This window comes from Aphelocoma coerulescens, chromosome 2 (genome assembly GCF_041296385.1).
Source record: "Aphelocoma coerulescens isolate FSJ_1873_10779 chromosome 2, UR_Acoe_1.0, whole genome shotgun sequence".
Lineage (NCBI taxonomy): Eukaryota > Metazoa > Chordata > Aves > Passeriformes > Corvidae > Aphelocoma > Aphelocoma coerulescens.
Genome location: NC_091015.1, coordinates 128985896 through 128991376, shown reverse-complemented (window position 1 = coordinate 128991376; position 5481 = coordinate 128985896). Strand labels below are relative to the sequence as shown.

The 5481-nt window shown below is 38.5% G+C and overlaps 1 long non-coding RNA gene across 2 annotated transcripts; it reads right to left on the bottom strand.

Annotated features, from left to right (window-relative positions):
• Positions 1-963: 963 nt before the first annotated feature.
• LOC138105922 (uncharacterized) lies at positions 964-5068 on the bottom strand. Of its 2 annotated transcripts, none has more exons than XR_011148794.1 (4): positions 4977-5068; positions 4511-4731; positions 2844-2946; positions 964-1420 (listed from the first exon to the last, which is right to left on the bottom strand). It is a non-coding gene; the product is annotated as an uncharacterized lncRNA (long non-coding RNA). The 2 variants fall into 2 exon arrangements; XR_011148795.1 differs by having other exon boundaries at positions 4650-4731.
• Between the last annotated feature and the right edge of the window lie 413 nt (positions 5069-5481).

Below are 5481 nucleotides of genomic sequence, written 5' to 3'. Positions count from 1 at the left end.
TTCAGACTCTTGTCTGGACTGGGGATAAGATCCATCAAAATTATTCCAGCCCAACTGGAATACGCTGTTACAACAAGGAAATATCTGGATGGGGGTATCAGCTTTCTGCCTAGTTTGCATCTGCAATGGAGCCACAACAGCCAGAACATAAGAGAAATGGTGTAGTGACAACATTTTCACATAATCAGAGAATATGCTGAGTTAGAAGGGACTCACAAGGATCATCGAGTCCAAGTCGTGGCCCTGCACAGCACCATCTCCAAGAGTCACACCATGTGCCTGAGAGCACTGTCCAAATACTTCGTGGACTCTGTCAGACTGGTGCTGTGACCACTCTCCTGGGGAGCCTGTTCCAGTGCCCAACCATCCTCTGGGTGAAGAACCTTTTTCTAATATCCAACTTAAACATCCCCTTACACAACTTCAGACCATTCCCTTGGGTCCTGTCACTGCTCGCCCCAGAGAAGAGACCATTCGCTGCCCCTCCTCTTCCCCTCATGAGGAAGTTGTAGGCTGCAGTGAGGTCTCCTCTCTCCAGGCTGAACAGACCAAGTGACCTCTTTCCAGGAACTACCAACTGTCCATCTGTCTAGCAGATGGATTGTAGAGATCAGAGTAATTTTAACTGGGAGGATTGCCTAAAAATTGACTGTCACTACAACTGCAGCACACCAAGAGTGCTACAGTTCTTGCTAAGGCATTTCTGACACACACACAAGAGCTTATTTTAGAGACCATATTATTATGCCTAGACTTGTAAATTATTGTGCAGTAACGGAATTGTGTTAGGAAACTAATATATAGCCAGCTTACAGCTAATCACAAGGGTCTTCAGACACTGTGTTTTATATATCTCCTAAAGCCCAGCTCAAGTAAGAGTATAGACTGAGGCATTTTTTTAGTCAAGAAATGCTATATAAAGTAAAATGAATTTATTCATTTTCAGGATGCATGAGGCTGTTCTTGATACTTCATAATCTGACAATATCGTATTTATTTTAATATTTTGTATTGTTCTAAATTACAAAGGTTGAATGCAATGGAGCATTTCCCAAGGGGAAGGGGGGAGCAGTGCTAACAGAGGTGCTGACCTTTCATACCTTCATCCACCATACTCTTTTCACACAACACAGGTGCTGACAAGACTCAGCAGCAGGTTATGAGATGGAGGATGGGGGCAATCCAGCTGCATCATCTTGGTGTTGCCTGTGCTGTATGGGAGCCTGGCAGCCCTCACAGGATACATGGAGAGCTCCAGCCTTCACCAGGAAGGAAGAGGCCTGAATGATGAATATCTCTTATTTTCTTCTCATTTCTGGGGTGACTGAATTCAGTTTTCATTAAGCTACTGTGAAGAGCCAGCTTTGCTCACTTGCCTCCTTCTTTTCTGCCGAGGACTAGACCTGCTTCACTTCTACATCTGGAGGTAAATCAAAGTGAAATTCATTAAAGCTGTGTAACTAGGTGAGATCAAATCTAATCACAGCATATCCACACTCACTCTTTTTTTTTTAATTACACCTGGGTACCAGTGACACATCACAGAACTGGCACTTTAAAGTACAACATTGCTACTTTTTATGATGGTTTTGTTGATGTGCCAGTACTTCATCAGGAAGAATGACTAGAGATCAGAGAAGTATGAATCTGGTCTGCAGATCCCATATGTTCTCTGAAATATTGCTTTTGGAGAGAGGAGGGATTCATAACTTTCTCTCTTTAGAGTTTGGTCTGCCACAAACAGTAGTCAGTCAACTGTCAGATAATGAAAAGGTAAAGAAATCTGCATAGGTCATTATGGGCAGGAAACTGCAAAATAGGGATCATAATGCAAAAATATCCTTTTTTATAACTGAATTAACAACTCCTTTATTCTTAGCAGCACCAAATCAGTACCATTGCCTCCTGATCACAGGGGCTACACAACTTTACCTGAAGTCTTAATAGTGAACTGCATATTTTCATTAATGATCTTCACCATGAAGCACCACAATGGGCAAGGTACCCGTATTTCATATGACAGAGCACATCATAGCAGGATGAGGGGAAATGAGGAATGAGGGGAAATGGATGTTGCCACAATCCACCAGGAGAACAGGATGGAGGAAGGATTCTTGTAATATGTAACCATCCTCTAGGACACATTAGTTAGAAATTTGTTTTGCATGGTGTAAGCTTCCAAAACCAGATTACATTTCCCAGAGAGCACTGCTGAGAGCCTGTCCTATGGGGGAGGGATTAGCTCAACTGCTGACAGCACCAAAATATTTTGGTTTTCAGCTCCTTGTCAACCAATCAAATATCTTAGCAGGTGTAAGCCCCTGGGCTGTAGACAACCATTGTTCTTGCATTCCTTTTTCATATATTTTTCAGTTCCAACCAAAAAAACCCTTTCTCAAATCTAGAAACCAACATAATAACTACAGAGGTAATATATATACATCTGTCTGCTGACTCTGGCACATGGCCTGAGTGACTGATTAAAATCAATTACTCAGATGTGGTTGCAATTTTTTCTTAATTACACATACTCTTAATCCAGATGACAATAAGGTTATTTTTAGCACAATGCAGTATTACCTTCTTGAATTTCTGTTAAATTACAGTCTACTGTGAGTTTATACAATTTTAATATTAAATATTCAGTTCCTATACTTGGAGAATTCCAGTTTTCTCCTTTATAAATAGTCCTTCACAACACAGCAAATAAAAAAAATTGACTGTTCATCCAAACACATTTCAGTCAACATGTATGTGCAGTAAACCAACACAGGAAATTTGGGTTACGCTCCCCAAAAAAATTTTAAAGTTGTATAGGTGTGGTTTTTTGGTTTTGGTTTTACCTTGCATTGAAGTCTGTCTTTTCTTACAGAAAAATATAGCATAATTCTGATCCTTTTGTTTGGTGGTATAGAAATGTGGGGAAGGAAGCAAATGGAACAGTAACTGCAAAATAAAGTATTATTTGAGAACAATGGCCATTTGAAATCTGGTCGGACAATCGAAAAAAAAAAGAACAGCTTTTATCATGAAGGGTCTTAAGATAAAACATTAATTTCAGAGGGATTCTGCCACAATCTTTCAGTCTCAGTAGGGGGTATACAGCACTTTTGGAATCCTTCTCTTCTCCTTAAGCATCACTTCTGAATAGAAGGGTATTACTCTGGAGTGCCATGCCATGAGCTATTCAGAATGACAATTGTTTAGGAGAAGTCCACAAGAATACTTCAGCAAACAGCTCTGTCACAGTAGATGAAATCATATAGAGGACAAGTGAACTGAAGTTGTAGACTTGAGAATATCTGAATAAACATCAAGGTCAAGCACTTGTGAAACTCTGGCAGACTCAGCACTGCTTTTTTTTGTCTACCAGGGGTACATGAACCTGTAAGGCTGTGAAATTTTTAACACACTTGGTTTAAGAGAGGTCATGTATTTGGAAAGCACTTCTTTATACATGCCAAACTGCATTTTCTACATCATCAATATAAATTGATTTTATCATTCTTTAGAATATATACGCTACATTACTTATCAATCCAATGGCATTTCAGTCTTTACCCAAATGAAATATTGCCCCATGGTCGTTTCTTATGCTCTCACTCTATTTCCACAAGTCAACCATAATAACACTGCTTAAATCTATCTTTAAGATTAGTCACAATCCTGAAATTTTATGGTGCATAACAGATTGATCCTGGTAAACTTTTAGCCAAGGAAAAAGGAAAATGAAATTGCATATTGCTTTAAAGGTTTAAAGGTCTTGATGTATCTGTGTTACATCATGGTTAAACCAGAGCATTTGTTGTGGGAACACATCCAACTTTCAGAAAGATGATTTCAGCCACCTGGATTGGTCTATTCACTATAACAATAAAAAGTCTATCTATAGGATTTGACTCCAGCAAGGACTTTAATCTGCAAGTTTTCTATTATGTGTATGATTATGTATGCAAAGTCCCTCAGTTATATAAGAAATGAGATTTCTATCATTATCAAAACCAGGAAGAATTTTGCATACCCCTATGTATATTTATGCTCTTTATATCCTCCTTACATTTCTTTAAGCAGTCATTTTGCTTCCCAGGTTTTTTTCCAGCTGAGAAGACCTGCAGCACTGTTTTTATATCACCTGGAAACTGCAAGCACAGCTTAACCACCACAACATGAAATACTGGAGATATTTTGTCCTCATCCATGCAAGCTCATTTTATTCAAAGAAAATAATGATATCTCTTTAACCACCCACTCACAACACCTTAATAAAGTTCTGTATTTTCTGAATTTATATTTAAAAAATCCTTTACTTCATTACTTTTGATGCCTGGCAGAAGAGATAAGTGGCATTAAACACGCTACTATCTCCCTGTCTACAAGACCTGAGCTCAGGATGATCAGTCAGAAAGAGTGTGACCTGTAGGTTAATGGACTGACTATAAATTGAGATAAAAACCCCAAAACATCTAAACTGGAACTAACTCTAATACAATAGTTTAACAGTTAATCATACTTTTATTTCATCTCTTCTCATTCTCCAGAATCATTGTACTTCAATATCCTCCTCTCAATATTGGGAACTGACTCTTCAGAAAATGGCAGATAAATCCTGTGCGGAGCTAGTTAAGCAGGAGTGCTTAAGGGCAGCTTACTTTCAAGAGGTCTGCAGCACTTAGTGCTCTGCTTATTGGAGGTATCAGGCATGTGAGTTGTACTCCTTGTCAGCCCAAATGCCTTTATAGAAAAAAAACAGAAAAATCAATCTTTATTTTAATCAGGTGCAACTAATGAGAATTCTAAGGTCCCATGGCAATTTAATTGGGCTATTAGATCATCAGAATATTTCAGTGGGAAACTAAGAACCTAAATGTTTACTTAGCTCTAGTGCTTATAGCCATCTTCTCACCAGTTTTAAGACACCTTTTGCCATCTGGGGTTTCCTCTGCAGATTTATTACCAAGAATTATCCCTAGCCATACCTGGGTTCGTTCCTGAGCTTAGAGTGAAAAACATGATGAGTAGGAGTAGAAAACCTGATTAAAAAGGCAGGGAAAAAAACAACAACAACTACAACAACAACAACAAAATACACGAGAAAATTGCAGTCCTTGGTGTTGCATAAATATATAATTTGTTCTGAAAAAAAATGCAGCTGTGGAAGGAAAAAAGGATTAAGTCTCAGCTGTGATAGAGCTGAGACAATTACAGACAAGGCTTACCTTGTGAAAGCAGTTAAGAGTAAGTCTGCAAATAAAGATCAGGGAAAAGAAAATTCCTAGTCAACCTGTGATTATATACCATCTGAGCAACAGATCTGAATCTCAGATTTGAAAAAATTCCTTTAAGACTTTAAGCTGAAAGAAGTGGAATTCTGGTATTATTTCTGGGTTTCCACCTGATTTAGGGATTTAGCTAAAGAAGAATTTTTTCTAGCTCAGAGACAGCTAAAATTTTAGCCAGAGTTGCGGTGTTAAATGTGAGCAA